General features: G+C 45.8%; 1 protein-coding gene across 3 annotated transcripts in view; it reads right to left on the reverse strand.

Moving 5' to 3' along the window:
- rbbp8 (retinoblastoma binding protein 8) overlaps positions 1 to 17337 on the reverse strand; it is a 243628-nt gene that overhangs the window by 43247 nt on the left and 183044 nt on the right. The gene's annotated exons all lie outside the window — the stretch shown is intronic.

The raw sequence follows: 17337 nt of genomic DNA on the forward strand, positions 1-17337 counted from the left end.
TCTGTGGAGAATCGTGCCCGGGCATTGGGGGGGCGTGGCGCGATTCACGCGGCCCGCCGGCGATTCTCCGACCTGGCCGGGGGGGGGGTCGGAGAATTCCACTCATTTCTCCCAGTATCAACACCACTGCCCATCCCAGGCCATACCTGGGATGTGTTCACCATACCCTCCGACCTTTCCCTCTCTGAGGCTGAGCGTGCTGTTCTCAGCAAAGGACTCAGCTTTGTACCCTTACGTCCCCACCTCAATGAATTCCGGGCTCGACATGATGTTGAACTCTTCATTCGCCTTCTTCGTCTCCGTGCCCACTTCTTTGGGCAAGAATCCTCCCCCCGTTCCACTGATCCTTTCATGTGCCTCCAACATTCTGCCTCCAAGTGGACCCCCATCCCCGCCGGGACAATTACCTGCCCTTGATCTTTTCATTGAGAACTGTCGACGGGACATCGGCCGTCTGAATCTTTCTGCCCCCCTCACCCATTCCAACCGCTCTCCTTCCGAACTTTCTGCTCTTCACTCCGTCAGTTCTAACCACGACTTTGTCATCAAACCTGCCGACAAAGGGGGTGCTCTTGTCATCTGGCGCACTGACATCTACCTTGCAGAGGCTGAGCGCCAACTCTGATACTTCCTCTTACCTCCCCCTGGACCATGACCATGACCAGGCTGAACACCAAGCCATTATCTCCAACACCGTAGCAACCTCATTTTCTCCGGATGCCTTCCCCCTACGGCTTCCAACCTCAGTCTCCCAACCCCGGACAGCCCGCTTTTACCTACTTCCTAAAATCCACAAAAAGGACTGTCCCGGCAGGCCCACTGTGTCAGCATGCTCCTGCCCCACCGAGCTTATTTCCTCTTATCTTGACTTATCCATCCTCACTGCTCTGGTCCATTCCCTCCCCACCTACATCCGGGATTCCTCTGATGCCCTGCGTCATATTGACAGCTTCCAGTTTGCGGGCCCTATCCGTATTCTATTCACCATGGATGAGCAATCACCCTACACCACCATCCCACATCAGGATGGCCTGAGATGGGCTTCTTTCTCGAAAAGAGGCCCGGACAATTCACATCCACCACCACTCTCCTCCGCCTGGCTGAACTCGTTCTATCGCTGAACAACTTCTCCTTTAACTCATCCCACTTTCTCCAAATCAAAGGTGTAGCAATGGGTACCCGCATGGGTCCTAGCTACTCTTGCCTTTTTGTGGGGTATGTGGAACATTCCTTGTTCCAGGCCTATCCGGGCCCCCTCCCACAACTCCTTTACCGATACATTGATGATTATTTTGGTGCCGCGTCATGCTCTCGTACGGACCTGGAAAAATTCATCAACTTCGCTTCCAGTTTCCACCCCTCCATCACTTTCATCTGGTCCATCTCAGACACTTCCCTTCCCTTCCTTGATCTTTCTGTCTCCATTTCCGGCAATAGACTATCCACTAATATCCACTACAATCCCACTGACTCCCACAGCTATCTGGACTACAGCTCTTTGCACCCTACATCCTGTAAGGACTCCGTCCCTTTCTCTCAACTCCTTCGCCTCCGTCGCATTTGTTCCGATGATGCCACTTTCCAAAATGGTGCTTCGAAAATGTGTTCCTTCTTCCTTGACCGTGATTTCCCACTACAGTTGTGGACATGGCCGTCAACAGTGTGCGGCCCATCCCCGCGCCACTACCCTCGCCCCTCCACTCCCTCCCAGAATAAGGATAGAGTCCCTTCTTGTTCTCACATTTCATCCCACCAGCCTCCGTATGCAAAGCATAATCCTCCACCATTTTCGTCAACTCCAGTGTGATGCCACCACCAAACACATCTTCCCTTCACTCCCTCTGTCAGCATTCCGCAGAGACTGTTCCCTCCGAGATAACCTAGTCCACTCCTCCACCATACCCAGTACCTCTCCCATCACCCATGGCACCTTCCCATGCAATCACAGAAGGTGTAACACCTGCCCGTTCACCTCTTCCATGCTTAACATCCCAAGCCCAAAACACTCATTCCAGGTTAAGCAGGTTAAGGTTAAGCCACTTGCATCTCTTCCAATTTGGTCTACTGCATTCGCTGCTCCCAATGTGGTCTTCTCTGTATCGGAGAGACCAAACGCAGACTGGGTGATCGCCTTGCTGAGCATCTTCGGTCTGTGCACATTCAGGACCCTGACCTTCCCGTTGCTTGCCATTTTAATAAAAGAACCTGCTCCCATGCCCCATGTCCATTCTTGGCCTGCTGCAATGTTCCAGTGAAGCTCAACGCAAACTGGAGGAACAACATCTCATTTTCCGGTTAGGCACGCTACAGCCTTCCGGTCTCAACATCGAATTCAACAACTTCAGATGATCAGCACTACCCTGCCTTGACCTATTTGTCTTCATCCCATTTCATTTTAACTGTCTTTTACCATTTTTCGTTCTTTCTTAATATATATTTAACCTGCCCCCCACCCCCGCCAATCTTATCCACCTTTCATTAACCTTTCTCCTCTTTGCTTCCCCCTTTCCCTCCCCTCACATCTACAGTTCATCCTCTGATGTTAGTTTATCTGCTGTTTGGCCTTTCACATCTTTTGTCCTCTCTGGGGACTGCCATTAGCACTCTTTCCCCTTGGTTTCTGTGGCCATTAACACCCGGTTTCCCTGGGTTTCTGTGGCTATGACTCATCTTTCATTCTCACTCCACAGTATAAATATTTCCCACTTTCTCTGTCTGTTAGCTTTGACAAAGAGTCATCGGACTCGAAACGTTAGCTCTTTTCTCTCCCACAGATGCTGCCAGACCTGCTGAGATTTTCCAGCATTTTCTCTTTCGTTCTACATATGATACATGGCAATATAAAATGCACGACATATGTCATAGATGTGCCTGCATATTTGGAAAGAATTATCAAACTTACACAGAATTCCCTAGATTCCAGAACAGTCCCAACTGATTGAAGGTAAAAAATGTGACCCCGCTGTTCAAGAAAGGAAGGAAAAGGAAAACAGGGGGACTATAGGCCAGTTAGCCTAACATCATTTTTTTAAAAAAATGAAAATTTAGAGTACCCAATTCATTTTTTTTTTCAATTAAGGGGCTATTTAGCGTGTCCAATCCACCTAGCCTGCACATCTTTCGGTTGTGGGGGCGAAACCCACGCAAACACGGGGAGAATGTGCAAACTCCACACGGACAGTGACCCAGAGGCGGGATCGAACCTGGGACCTCGGTGCCGTGAGGCAGCAATGCTAACCACTGCGCCACTATGCTGCCCTTAGAATCATTTATTAGGGAAATAGTAACATAGCATTTAAAAACTTATAATTAATTAGGCAGAATCAACACGGTTTTTTGAAAGGGAAAACATGTTTGACAAATTTGCTAGAGTTCTTTGTCAGTTGTAGGGTGGATAAGAGGGAACTGGAGGATGCAATGCCTTCGGATTTTTTAAATAAAGTATTTAATAAGGTACCACACAAGAGGCTATTACACAATGTTAATGTGATGGGATTGGACGTAACCACAAAATCCCTACAGCGCAGAAGGTAGCCATTCGGCCTATTGAGTCTGCACTGACCCTCCGAAAGAGCACCGTACATAGGTCCAATCCCCCATCCTAACCCCATTAGAATGTAAACACACCTAACCTTTGGACACCAAGCATGGCCAATCCACCTAACCTGCACATCTTTGGACTGTGGGAGAAAACTGGAGCAGCCGGAGAAAACCCACGCAGGCATGGGGAGAATGTGCAAACTCCACACAGTCACCCAAGGCTGGAATCGAACCCGGGTCCCTGGTGTTGCGAGGTAGCAGTGCTAATCACTGTGCCATCATGCCACCCTAAAGTTTCTAAAAATTTTCCCAATCTTTTGAAATACCACGAATCTTGACCGCATTGTACACCTTTACTTTCAATTTGGCACCACCCTTAGCTTTCTTAACTAGCCAGGGATAGTGCACCCTACTCTTAGAATCTTTCTTTTTCAGTAGAAATCATCTTTGTTGTCAGTTATGAAATATATCCTTAAATATCTGCACTGTTTATCTACCTTCTTACTCTTTAACCTATTTTCCTAGACCATTTCTGCTTTATATCTTTTCTTTTATTTAAGTTTTCGACACTAGTTTCGGACCTACATTTCTGACTCTCAAACGGAATGTGAAATTCTATCATATGATGATCCCTGTTGCTTTGAAGATTCTTTACTGTGAGACCATTAATTAATTCATCCTCAGAACATTACCAGGTGTAAAATAGCCTGTTCCTTGGTTGCTTCCAGAACTTATTGTTCTAAGAAACTGCCCCAAATGCACCCTATGAACTCATTCTCAAGGCTACCTTTGCCAACTTGATCCTTACATACTGCCATTATTTCTTGATGCATACTCATTCTACAGTGTAGTTACTGTTAGGGGATGTATACGCCACTCCCGATAGTGACTTATTTCCCTTGCTATTTCTTATCTTCGCTCAAACTAAATTTGCACGGAGTCAAGAGGTGGCACAGTGTTTAGCACTGCTGCCTCACAGCACCAGGGACCAGGGCTCATTCTGGTCTTGAGTGACTGTCTGTGTGGATTTTGCACATTCTCCCCATTTCTGCGTGGGTTCCCTCCGGGTGCTCCAGTTACCTCCCACAGCCCATAAATGTGCAGGTTAGGTGGATAGCCATGGTAAAATTGCCCTTTAGTGTCTGGGGGTGTGATTAGGTGGGGATAGGGTGGGGGAAATGGGCCTGGGCAAGATGCTGTTTTGGAGGGTTGGTGTAGACTCGATGGGCCGAATGGTCTCCTTCTGCACTGTTGGGATTCTATGGTTCATTGTTGATCTCATCCTTTATCAAACAGCTACCCACCTTTCCCTTGGTCCTTTTGCAATCACTTCTCTCTAATGCTATCATATTATATCCATTCATTTCTATTTGCGCTCTCAATTTATCCATCTAGTTACAAATGCTGTGACCTTTTAAATAAAGAGCCTTTCATTCTGTCTTTTTACTATTTTTCCTTGCTCTGTGAGGATTGCTGGTTAACTCTTATGTTTGGACACTGACCTTTCGTGGTTATTTTAAACTGTATTGCTACACTGACTGATGCATTTTGTTCTTCCTGGTTAACTTTGTAAATCTCCATCCATGTGACAACTCATCACCAACTCGATAAATGGACAGGTCACAGTAGGTATAAATGGATCATTTTGGGGATTGCTTAACGGGAACTGCATTGAGCAGTGCTTGGGACTCAGCATTTTACAATCCATATCAATGACTTAGATGAGAAGACAGTGCAACGTACACAACTTTGCTGGTGTTACAAAGTTAGGTAAAGCAAGATGTGAGTAAGATACAAGGAGGCTGCAGAAGAATAGAAACAGATTGAGAGTGAGCCAGAACATGGCAGATTGACTAGAAAGTGGATAAGTTTGAGGTTATATCCATTTTGGAAGAAAAACAGAAAAAGCAGAATTTCTTTTAATTGTTGAGATATTGGAAAATATCCACTGCAGAGGAACCAGAGTGTCCTTTTACCTGAATCACAGAAAGTTAACAGGTAGGTACAACATGCAACCAGATAGCAAATGGTTAGTTAGCCTCTATTCATCACTGCCTCAAAGTGCTGACTGAGGTATTTGAGGACCAGGATTTCTCACCCAAAACAAAGGTCATGGTTTATTGGGCAGCAGTGACCCCTACACTCAGAAATATTTTGGAGACTTGGACAACCTACAGCAGGCAACTTGAAGCACTAGAGAAGTACTACCAGAGATGCCTTTGTAAGGTCCTCAAAATCCAGTGACATGAAAGGCATTCTAACAGCAGCATCCTATCCGAAGCCAACATGTCGAGCATCAAGGAGTTAATCATTCAAAACCAGCTCTGCTAGTTTTACTCGTTTATCAGCTTTTTAGACAAAAATGGGTAAAGGGTAGTAAAGTTTCTGAGGGGCTTACTTTCAAGTAAAACACACCTGCCTGACACACCTAAAATGGGTCTCAAAAGAATCTCCAAGATAAGAGAGTTTATTCTCGGTTTCTGTTTTTATTAGAGTCCCCTCATCTCCCCACCTCATCCCAGGATAGGATGCAGTAGTGTTCGCTAGGTCTGGGGTTTCAATGCTGCTGGGGGGGGCCAGAAGCGAAGGAAAGGATAAGACAGCACCATTTGAAAATGCCATACCGACGGTCCTCAGCCTTTGACCTGGACCTTGATGCAGATGAATTGCACAGTTGCAAGGGACTGGCTGGCAGGACCTGAGCTCTCTGCCCCAGGAAGGCTGAAGGTGATGGTTGAGGACACAACACCCAGGCGTTCATTTATTTGATGTTTGCTCTGGAAGTTGACCCCTGCATCCTGTTTATCTGTGCTGTTTATTTCCCTTCTCCGATCAGTCAGTTGCTCCATCAACAGTCAAAACTGTACTTTCTTCTTCCTTTCTTTAATTGACAAGTAGAAACTGGAAGAAATATAGTATTCCTGACATTTTAAATTAATAATGAATTTAAGTTTTTGATCTGATTAGAGAATATGGCAAAATTTGGCTCCAACTACATCTACACGTTTGCTGACGATACAACCATAATGGGCCGGATCTCGAACAACGATGAGTCAGAATACAGGAAGGAGATAGAGAACCTAGTGGAGTGGTGTAACGACAACAATCTCTCCCTCAATGCCAGCAAAACTAAAGAGCTGGTCATTGACTTCAGGAAGGAAAGTGTTGTACACACCCCTGTCTGCATCAACGGGGCCAAAGTAGAGATGGTTGACAGCTTCAAATTCCTAGATGTGCACATCACCAAAAATCTGTCCTGGTCCACCCACGTCGACGCTACCACCAAGAAAGCACAACAGCGCCTATACTTCCTCAGGAAAGTAAGGAAATTCGGCATGTCCACATTGACTTACTAACTTTTACAGGTGCACCATAGAAAGCATCCTATCTGGCTGCATCACAGCCTGGTATGGCAACTGCTCGGCCCAAGACCGAAAGAAACTTCAGAGAGTCGTGAACACAGCCCAGTTCATCACACGAACCTGCCTCCCATCCACTGACTATCTGCACCTCCCGCTGCCTGGGGAAAGTGGGCAGCAAAATCAAAGACTCCTCCCACCTGGCTTACTCACTCTTCCAACTTCTTCCATCGGGCAGGAGATAGAAAGGTCTGAGAACACGCACAAACAGATTCAAAACAGCTTCTTCTCCGCTGTTACCAGACTCCTAAACGACCCTCTTATGTACTATTCTGATTAATACTACACTCCTGTATGCTTCACCCGATACCTGTTTACATTGTATTTACATTGTGTATCTTGTGTTGCCCTGTTACGTATTTTCTTTTCATGTTCTAAATGAGTTTGAGCTGCATGCAGAAATATCCTTTTCACTGTACCTCAGTACACGTGACAATAAACAAATCCAAATATACTTTAGTGCTGACATTTTTAGACTTTGATTATGAAAAACAAGGGCAGCGAAAAAATTAGGACTTTTTTTAGGCCAAAAATCATGGGATCAACTTTTACATGAATATACTGTATTGATTCAGTGGGGTCTGGCTATTACTTTATTAATAACTGCTGCTTGCTTAACTACATTGCTATATACATCAATAACATTTTGCTGAGTGGTCATATTTGTATGGATTAAGCTTTCTTGTGGAAATTGTATTCTATGATGTAAAACAAAACAAAAAAATGCATTTAATTATAATTTAAGTTTTCTGGTTAATTGTTAACTTTTAATCTTCATGCTATAGTTAGAATGTTTTTTTCTTTCATGGGCATTTCAAAGACTTCCCAGTGCTATTATATGGCTTGTGAGTTTAGTGGATCCTGGGTGAATGGACATGGAGGATGCATGGGGGCGTGGAAGATTATGAGGGGGCTGGGGGAGGGGTTGAGGGCTAGAGGGCCAATTAGCCATATGGAGAAGTGGGCCAATAGGCCATAAGATGTAATTCGGCCCATCGAGTCTGCTCCGCCATTCAGTGAGATCCTGGTTGATCTGATATAATCCTCAATTCCCAGTAGACCCAACCTTCTAACATGCTGCCCTCGGCTACTGCCCTCCTCCATTCCCACCTGGGAGGGACAGCTTAGAATCTAGTTTACAACTGACTCAGATTACAAAATTCCAGGTGAACAGGGTGATTTTCGAAGCTGATAACGTAATGTCAGGGAATGGCCTGAATCACTTTTCCTGAACCAAAGATGAAAATGCTGTCAGACCTGCTGAGATTGTCCAGTATTTTCTGATTTTTACCCCAAATCAGCGGTGGGCAACCTTCGGCTCAGGGGCTACATGCTGTCCATGAGACATTTTGTTGACTGTTGCGCCCACACAGAGTTGTCACATTACATTGGTTTCGATCCACATAGTTTTTTCCCTACTGGTATGACTGAAGTGTTATGCATGCAAAGCAAAGGCACGTGAAGTAAAGTGCCTGTTGATTGCATACAACACTGACTGAGAGAGCCGGGTGCTCCCTCTGCATCCAATCAAATGTAAATATTTCTTTGTTTTTATCACGTGAAGTTGATGACAGTTCTATTAATATTGATTGAGCATTTTCTAAAACTTATGAAATACTTATTGTGCATTAAAACGTATTTAATCTTGTTCATGGGTTATTGTTAATGAACATGCCCATTTCAATCTGACAGTCCACTGAGATCATGGGGGCCACTCATGTGGCCCACTCACTAACCTAGACTTCCCATCACTGCCCTAAATTATTGTAAGGTAGACCCTGAACATTCACCCTCATGGTCTTAACAAACCATGAAGGCTTTGAGTGCACGTTGGGATGGTGCCAGCACTTGAGATGAGTGTTGAATATCTAGTCGAGAGGCTAAAGCTGTTGGCTATTGGTCATGTGCATTGGGGGCGGGGTTGTGGTCAACATTCCTGGGCATCATTTCGGGCCAGGACACTCGGACAGATGATAATCTGACCAAAAGCAGATCTTAAGAAACATGCTGGTTCTTGCATTTCTCCGATTGATACTGCAGTGAGGAGGCCATCCTGAAGATGGAGCCTGGTGTTATTATTGCCTACATTATTGCTTTTAGGCAGGAGAGCAGGAGAAGAATGTGACACAGGTGTCTGGCCCGCAAAATGGGAGGAGCGGAACCCTCAGCCTCAAGAGGCAGCAGGGCCTCCTCTGGATGCAGAGACAGATCTCCACAGAGCCATGTGTAGGCGTCTAGTTAAATGTCACCTGTGCTACCTGCAGATTGATGAAAACCAGTGTCACCGATGCCTCTGCATGTCAAGGGAACTGGTCACTCACATACGCAGGAATTGGTGCCATACAACCTTGGGAGGGCATCTATCCACTGCTATTGGCAGTGTAAGATATTGCCACACTGCTTCTATGGCAGTGGCTCCTTCCAGGGCTCCATTTGGGACCTTCATAGATTGCTTAAGTCTCCACCCACAAATTCACCCAGGAAGTCACACAATTTTGCCGACTCCTAAGGCTAGCCAGGGTGCATGAGAACTGGGTTTCCGAAATTTCTAGACTCCCACAAGTGCAGGGTGCCATTGACTGTACCCACGCGGTTCTAAAATCTCCCTGGCAACAAGTAGTCCAGTACATTGAACGTGAGGCTTCCATTTCCTCCGTATTTAGCTCATTTGTGACCATAACCAAATATCATGCAGGTCTGCACAAGCTACCTGGAAGCATCCAGGGGTGGGAACCAGAGTGTTAGCTTAGAAGGTGTCATAACTGAAAGGGAAATAGAGAACAAAAATAAGAGAACAACATCACCCTCAGGCAGAGCAAAAAAGGTAACAAGTGTGAAAAGGGAGGTGGTCAATGCAGGACTGAGGGTTTTGTACCTTAATGCACGCAGTATACGGAACAAGGTAAATAAGCTTGTTGCGCACATTGAAATAGGCCGGTACGATGTTGTGGGCATCACAGAGACGTGGTTGCAAGGGGATCAGGGCTGGGATCTAAATATACAAGGATATGTGACCTGTCGAAAGGACAGGCAGATGGGCAAAGGGGGCAGAGTTGCATTGTTAGTAAGGAATTAAGTTAAATCAATAGCAAGGAGCGATATAGAATCAAAAGGCATAGACTCTCTGTGGGTAGAGTTGAGGAATCGCAAAGGTAAAAAGACCCTGAAGGGAGTTATGTATTGGCCCCCTAGCAGTAGTCAGGATGTGAGGCAGAAAATAAATCTGGAGATAGAGAAAGGATATAAAAAAAAGGCAATATCACAATAATGATGGGGGACTGGGAAAATCAGGTTGGTAGTGGATCCCAAGAAAAGGAATTTGTGGAATGTTTGAGATTATTTTTGGAGCAGCTTGTGGTAGAGCCCACTAGGGAACAGGCAATTCTGGATTTGGTGATGTGTAATGAGGCAGACTTGATTAGGGATCTTAAGGTGAAGGAACCCTGAGGGAGCAGTGACCACAATATGATAGAATTTACCCTACACTTTGAGCGGGAGAAGCTGGAGCCCAATGTAATGGTATTACAATTCAATAAGGGTAACTACAAAGGCATGAGGGAGGACCTGGCCAGAGTTGGAGAAGGAGCCTAGCAGGGAAGACGGTGGAACAGCAATAGCAGGAGTATTTGGGGGTTATTCAGGAGGCACAGCAGAAATTCATCCCAAGGAGGAGGAAACATGCTAAGGGGAGGACAAGGCATCCATGGTTAATGAGGGAAGTCAAGAACAGCATAAAAGCAAAAGAAAAAGTGTACAAAGTGGCAAGCATTAGTGGGAAGCCAAAGAATTGGGAATCCTTTAAAAGCGAGCAGAGGAGAACTAAAAAAGTAATAAGGGGAGAGAAGATGAAATACGAGTCCAAGCTAGCTAGTAATATAAAAGAAGATAGGAAGAGTTTCTTTCAACATATAAAAGGTAAGAGAGAGGCAAAAATATACATTGGACCACTGGAAAACGTGGCTGGAAAAGTAGTAATAGGAAACAAAGAAATGGCAGACAAACTGAATAGTTACTTTGCATCGGTCTTCATGGTGGAAAACACCAGTGGGATGCCAGAGCTCCAGGAGAATCAGGGGGCAGAGGGGAGTGCAGTGGCCATCATTAAGGAGAAGGTTCTGGGGAAACTGAAAGGTCTGAAGGTGGATAAGTCACCTGGACCGGATGGCTACACCCCAGGGTCCTAAGAGAGATAGCTGAGGAAATTGTAGAGGCATTGGTGGTGATCTTTCAGGAATCACTGGAGGAAGGGAGGGACCCAGAGGACTGGAAAGTGGCGAATGTAACACCACTGTTTAAAAAGGGAGGGAGGCAGAAGACGGGAAATTATAGGCCGGTTAGCCTGACTTCGGTCATTGCTAAGATTTTAGAGTCTGCTATTAAAGATGAGTACTTGGAAGTGCATGGTAAAATAGGACTGAGTCAGCACGGCGTTGTCAAAGGGAGGTTATGTCTGACAAATCTGTTGGAGTTCTTTGAGGAGGTAACAAGGAAGTTCGACAGAGGAAAACCAGTGGATGTGATTTTATTTAGATTTCCAGGAGACCTTTGACAAGGTGCCACATCGGAGACTGTTAAATAAGTTTAAGAGCCCATGGTGTTAACGGGTAAGATCCTGGCATGGATAGAGGATTGGCTGACTGGCAGAAGGCAGAGAGTAGGGATAAAGGGGTCTTTTTCAGGATGGCAGCCGGTGGCTAGTGGTGTGCCTGAGGGGTCTGTGCTGGGACCAACGTTTCACAATATACATTAATGATTTGGAAGAAGGAACTGAAAGCAATGTTGCTAAGTTTGCAGATGATACAAAGATCTGTAGAAGGACAGGTAGTATCGAGGAAGCAAGGGGGCTGCAGAACATAGAAAATACAGCACAGAACAGGCCCTTCGGCCCACGATGTTGTGCCGAACCTTTGTCCGAGATTAATCATAGATTATCATTGAATTTACAGTGCAGAAGGAGGCCATTCGGCCCTTTGAGTCTGCACCGGCTCTTGGAAAGAGCACTCTACCCAAACTCAACACCTCCACCCAACACCAAGGGCAATTTGGACATTAAGGGCAATTTATCATTGGCCAATTCACCTAACGCGCACATCTTTGGACTGTGGGAGGAAACCGGAGAACCCGGAGGAAACCCACGCAGACACGGGGAGGACGTGCAGACTCCGCACAGACAGTGACCCAAGCCGGAATCGAACCTGGGACCATGGAGCTGTGAAGCAATTGTGCTATCCACAATGCTACCGTGCTGCCCTTGAGAACAAATAAATCTACACTATATCATTTTATCGTAATCCATGTACCTATCCAATAGCTGCTTGAAGGTCCCTAATGTTTCCGACTCAACTACTTCCACTGGCAGTGCATTCCATGCCCCCACTACTCTCTGGGTAAAGAACCTACCTCTGATATCCCTCCTATATCTTCCACCTTTCACCTTAAATTTATGTCCCCTTGTAATGGTTTGTTCCGCACGGGGAAAAAGTCTCTGACTGTCTACTCTATCTATTCCCCTGATCATCTTATAAACCCCTATCAAGTTGCCCCTCATCCTTCTCCGTTCTAATGAGAAAAGGCCTAGCACCCTCAACCTTTCCACGTAAGACCTACTCTCCATTCCAGGCAACATCCTGGTAAATCTTCTTTGCACCTTTTCCAAAGCTTCCACATCCTTCCTAAAATGAGGCGACCAAAACTGTACACAATACTCCAAATGTGGCCTTACCAAAGATTTGTACAGCTGCATCATCACCTCACGGCTCTTAAATTCAATCCCTCTGTTAATGAACGCGAGCACACCATAGGCCTTCTTCACAGCTCTATCCACTTGAGTGGCAACTTTCAAAGATGTATGAACATAGACCCCAAGATCTCTCTGCTCCTCCACATTGCCAAGAACTCTACCGTTAACCCTGTATTCCGCATTCATGTTTGTTCTTCCAAAATGGACAACCTCACACTTTTCAGGGTTAAACTCCATCTGCCACTTCTCAGCCCAGCTCTGCATCCTATCTATGTCTCTTTGCAGCCGACAACAGCCCTCCTTACTATCCACAACTCCACCAATCTTCGTATCGTCTGCAAATTTACTGACCCACCCTTCAACTCCCTCATCCAAGTCATTAATGAAAATCACAAACAGCAGAGGACCCAGAACTGATCCCTGCGGTACGCCACTGGTAACTGGGATCCAGGCTGAATATTTGCCATCCACCACCACTCTCTGACTTCTATCGGTTAGCCAGTTCGTTATCCAACTGGCCAAATTTCCCACTATCCCATGCCTCCTTACTTTCTGCATAAGCCTACCATGGGGAACTTTATCAAATGCCTTACTAAAATCCATGTACACTACATCCACTGCTTTACCTTCATCCACGAGCTTGGTCACCTCCTCAAAGAATTCAATAAGATTTGTAAGGCAAGACCTACCCCTCACAAATCCGTGCTGACTATCCCTAATCAAGCAGTGTCTTTCCAGATGCTCAGAAATCCTATCCTTCAGTACCCTTTCCATTACTTTGCCTACCACCGAAGTAAGACTAACTGGCCTGTAATTCCCAGGGTTATCCCTAGTCCCTTTTTTGAACAGGGGCACGACATTCGCCACTCTCCAATCCCCTGGTACCACCACTGTTGACAGTGAGGACGAAAAGATCATTGTCAACGGCTCTGCAATTTAATCTCTTGCTTCCCATAGAATCCTTGGATATGTCCCGTCAGGCCCGGGGGACTTGTCTATCCTCAAGTTTTTCAAAATGCCCAACACATCTTCCTTCCTAACAAGTATTTCCTCGAGCTTACCAATCTGTTTCACGCTGTCCTCTCCAACAATATCGCCCCTCTCATTTGTAAATACAGAAGAAAAGTACTCGTTCAAGACCTCTCCTATCTCTTCAGACTCAATACACAATCTCCCGCTACTGTCTTTGATCGGACCTACCCTCGCTCTAGTCATTCTCATATTCCTCACATATGCGTAAAAGGCCTTGGGGTTTTCCTTGATCCTACCCGCCAAAGATTGTTCATGCCCTCTCTTAGCTCTCCTAATCCCTTTCTTCAGTTCCCTCCTGGCTATCTTGTATCCCTCCAATGCCCTGTCTGAACCTTGTTTCCTCAGCCTTACATAAGTCACCTTTTTCCTCTTAACAAGACATTCAACCTCTCTTGTCAACCATGGTTCCCTCACTCGACCATCTCTTCCCTGCCTGACAGGGACATGCATATCAAGGACACGTAGCACCTGTTCCTTGAACAAGTTCCACATTTCACTTGTGTCCTTCCCTGCCAGCCTATGTTCCCAACTTGTGCACTTCAATTCTTGTCTGACAACATCGTATTTACCCTTCCCCCAATTGTAAACCTTGCCCTGTTGCACGTACCTATCCCTCTCCATTACTAAAGTGAAAGTCACAGAATTGTGGTCACTATCTCCAAAATGCTCCCCCACTAACAAATCTATCACTTGCCCTGGTTCATTACCCAGTACTAAATCCAATATTGCCCCTCCTCTGGTCGGACAATCTACATACTGTGTTAGAAAAGCTTCCTGGACACACTGCACAAACACCACCCCATCCAAACTATTTGATCTAAAGAGTTTCCACTCAATATTTGGGAAGTTAAAGTCGCCCATGACTACTACCCTATGACTTCTGCACCTTTTTCTAAAACGATTTGGATAGGCTAGGAGAGTGGGCAATGAAGTGGCAAATGAAATACAATGTGGAAAAGTATGAGGTTATGCACTTTGGATGGAGGAATTTATATAGACTATTTTCTAAATGGGGAAATGCTTAGGAAATCAGAAGCACCAAGGGGCATGGGAGTCCTTGTTCACGATTCACTTAAGGTTAACGTGCAGGTTCAGCCGGCAGTTAAGAAGGCAAATGCAATGTTAGCATTCATGTCAAGAGGGCTAGAATACAAGACCATGGATGTACTTCTGAGGCTATAGGAGGCTCTGGTCAGACCCCATTTGGAGTATTGTGAGCAGTTCTGGGCCCCGCATCTCAGGAAGGATGTGCTGGCTTTGGAAAGGGTCCAGAGGGGATTCACAAGAATGATCCCTGGAATGAAGAGCTTGGCGTATGAGGAACGGTTGAGGACTCTGGGTCTGTACTCGTTGGGAGTTTAGAAGGATGAGGGGGGATCTTATTGAAACTTACAGGATACTGCGAGGCCAGGATAGAGTGGACGTGGAGAGGATGTTCCCACTTGTAGGAAAAACTTAGAACCAGAGGACACAACCTCAGGCTAAAGGGACGATCCTTTAAAACAGAAATGAGGAGGAATTTCTTCAGCCAGAGGGTGGTGAATCTGTGGAACTCTTTGCCGCAGAAGGCTGTGGAGGACAAATCACTGAGTGTCTTTAAGACAGAGATAGATAGGTTCTTGATTAATAAGGGGATCAGGGGTTATGGGGAGAAGGCAGAGAATGGGGATGAGAAAAATATCAGCCATGATTGAATGGCGGAGCAGACTCGATGGGCCAAGTGGCCTAATTCTGCTCCTATGTCTTATGACTCCTACATGACATATTCCATTCTCCTTGGGACAAGGGCTACCCACAAAGGACATGGCTGATAATGCCCACACAGCAGCCTCAGACTCCTGCTGAAGAAAGGCATAATAAGATTTCTGCTGCAGCCTGACCTTTGGTGGAACACACCATCGGAATCCTGAAAATGTACTTTTGATGCCTGGACTCCAGTACACTCTCCAGAGTGTCACACATCTGCATGGCTTGCTGTTCACTACACAACCTGGTGATGCAAAGGAGGGGGGACCTGGCTGATGAGTAGATGGAAGAGCTATATGCCTCCTCCAATGAGAAGGAAATCGAAGGGGAGGGTAATGATGACCTGGAAGCCAAGGAGGTGGATGAAGAAGCCAATGCACTGGTCAGATGAGGTAGGCATGCCTTGCGAGGCACTTATTGCCAGAAGATTCCAGGAGGATGACAAGATGCAATGAGGACAATCTTGGACAAATCTCCTCCATCATGGGCCAGCATCTTCAAGGCACAAGTCAGGAGTGTAATGGAATACTCTCCACTTGCCTGGAAGAGTGAAGCTCCAACAATACTCAAGAAGCTTGACACCATCTAGGACAAAGCAGCCTACTTTAATTGCCACCCCATTTAAAAAACCTTTGTCCCTCCAAAACTCATGCACTGTATCAGCAGTGTGTACCATTTACACGATGCACTGCACAAACTCACCAAGGCTCATTAGAAAGCACCTTCAAAACCCACTACCACTTTGAAAGACAGGGGCAGCAGACTTCCAGAACAGCACCACTAAGTCTTTCCCCATCTGACTTGGAAATATATTGCTGTTCCTTAACAGCACTGTGGGTGTACCTATCACCTGTCGTGGCTCAAGAAGGCAGCCTACCACCACCTTCTCAAGGACAACTAGGGATGGACAATAAATGCTTGCCTAGCCAACAAAGACAACATCCTTGAAAGAATATTTTAAAATTCTAATTCCAGCAATGAAATTCCAGACGGCAAAGCATTCATGCACAGCTGGCTCAGATTGCTCTCATTCTTTGAAGGACGAAGAGCTTTGAGGGCATCTGTCATTCCTGAAATTATGTATCTGGAGAAAGTCTTTCCAGGCTCAGGTATCAGAAAGTGCTGCACCCTCAGATGTTCATCCAGCATCACAGTCACAGTACCACCCTAAAAGACACATGGGAACTTGGACAATCATAAGTGCGATAATTGCTGCATTCCTTCGATCGGCAAGGCTCCTCAGTGAGATCCATGTAGACCAAGGCAGCCACGCACAATGTGTTAACTCATTCGTGAAAGATGCACATTACACTTGGGAGAAGGGATCCGATGAAATCCCGCTGGTGTGTCAGCATGTATAGATGATTCAGTGGGCTGTGTCACACTCCCCGAAATGACCTCTCATTCGGCTGTTTCAGTTCAGGTTGAATTGTTTCATCAGTCACAATGTAAGAATGGAGGTGGTACTCCTAAGAATAAAGAGGCCAGACACTCGGCTGCTTGACATTGAAATGTCTCCTCTAATATGCAGTTTGTCCTCCTGGCCATATCCTGACAAGTCCAAAATAATAAGACAACATGAACCCCTCCAGAGCACGCATCTTGGTTTATGAGGAGCCCCTTCCTGGCTCATTACACACACAATCCTATTGCACTGGCCCTCAGCACATTGCACGAAGCAACTATGAGCAATTCTAGTGGTAGTCCTAAAGGCTGATGTGGCCCTCAGAGATCACCATTTGCAAGCTGCGCTGGTAACCTGTTGGAGAGTGAAGGAGATGGGGCAAACATTGTTGTATGCCAACTTTGTGAAAATACCATTCTCCCGCACTACAAGTTCAGGGTTGCAGATGCTCAAGG

This window comes from Scyliorhinus torazame, chromosome 11, assembly GCF_047496885.1.
Source record: "Scyliorhinus torazame isolate Kashiwa2021f chromosome 11, sScyTor2.1, whole genome shotgun sequence".
Lineage (NCBI taxonomy): Eukaryota > Metazoa > Chordata > Chondrichthyes > Carcharhiniformes > Scyliorhinidae > Scyliorhinus > Scyliorhinus torazame.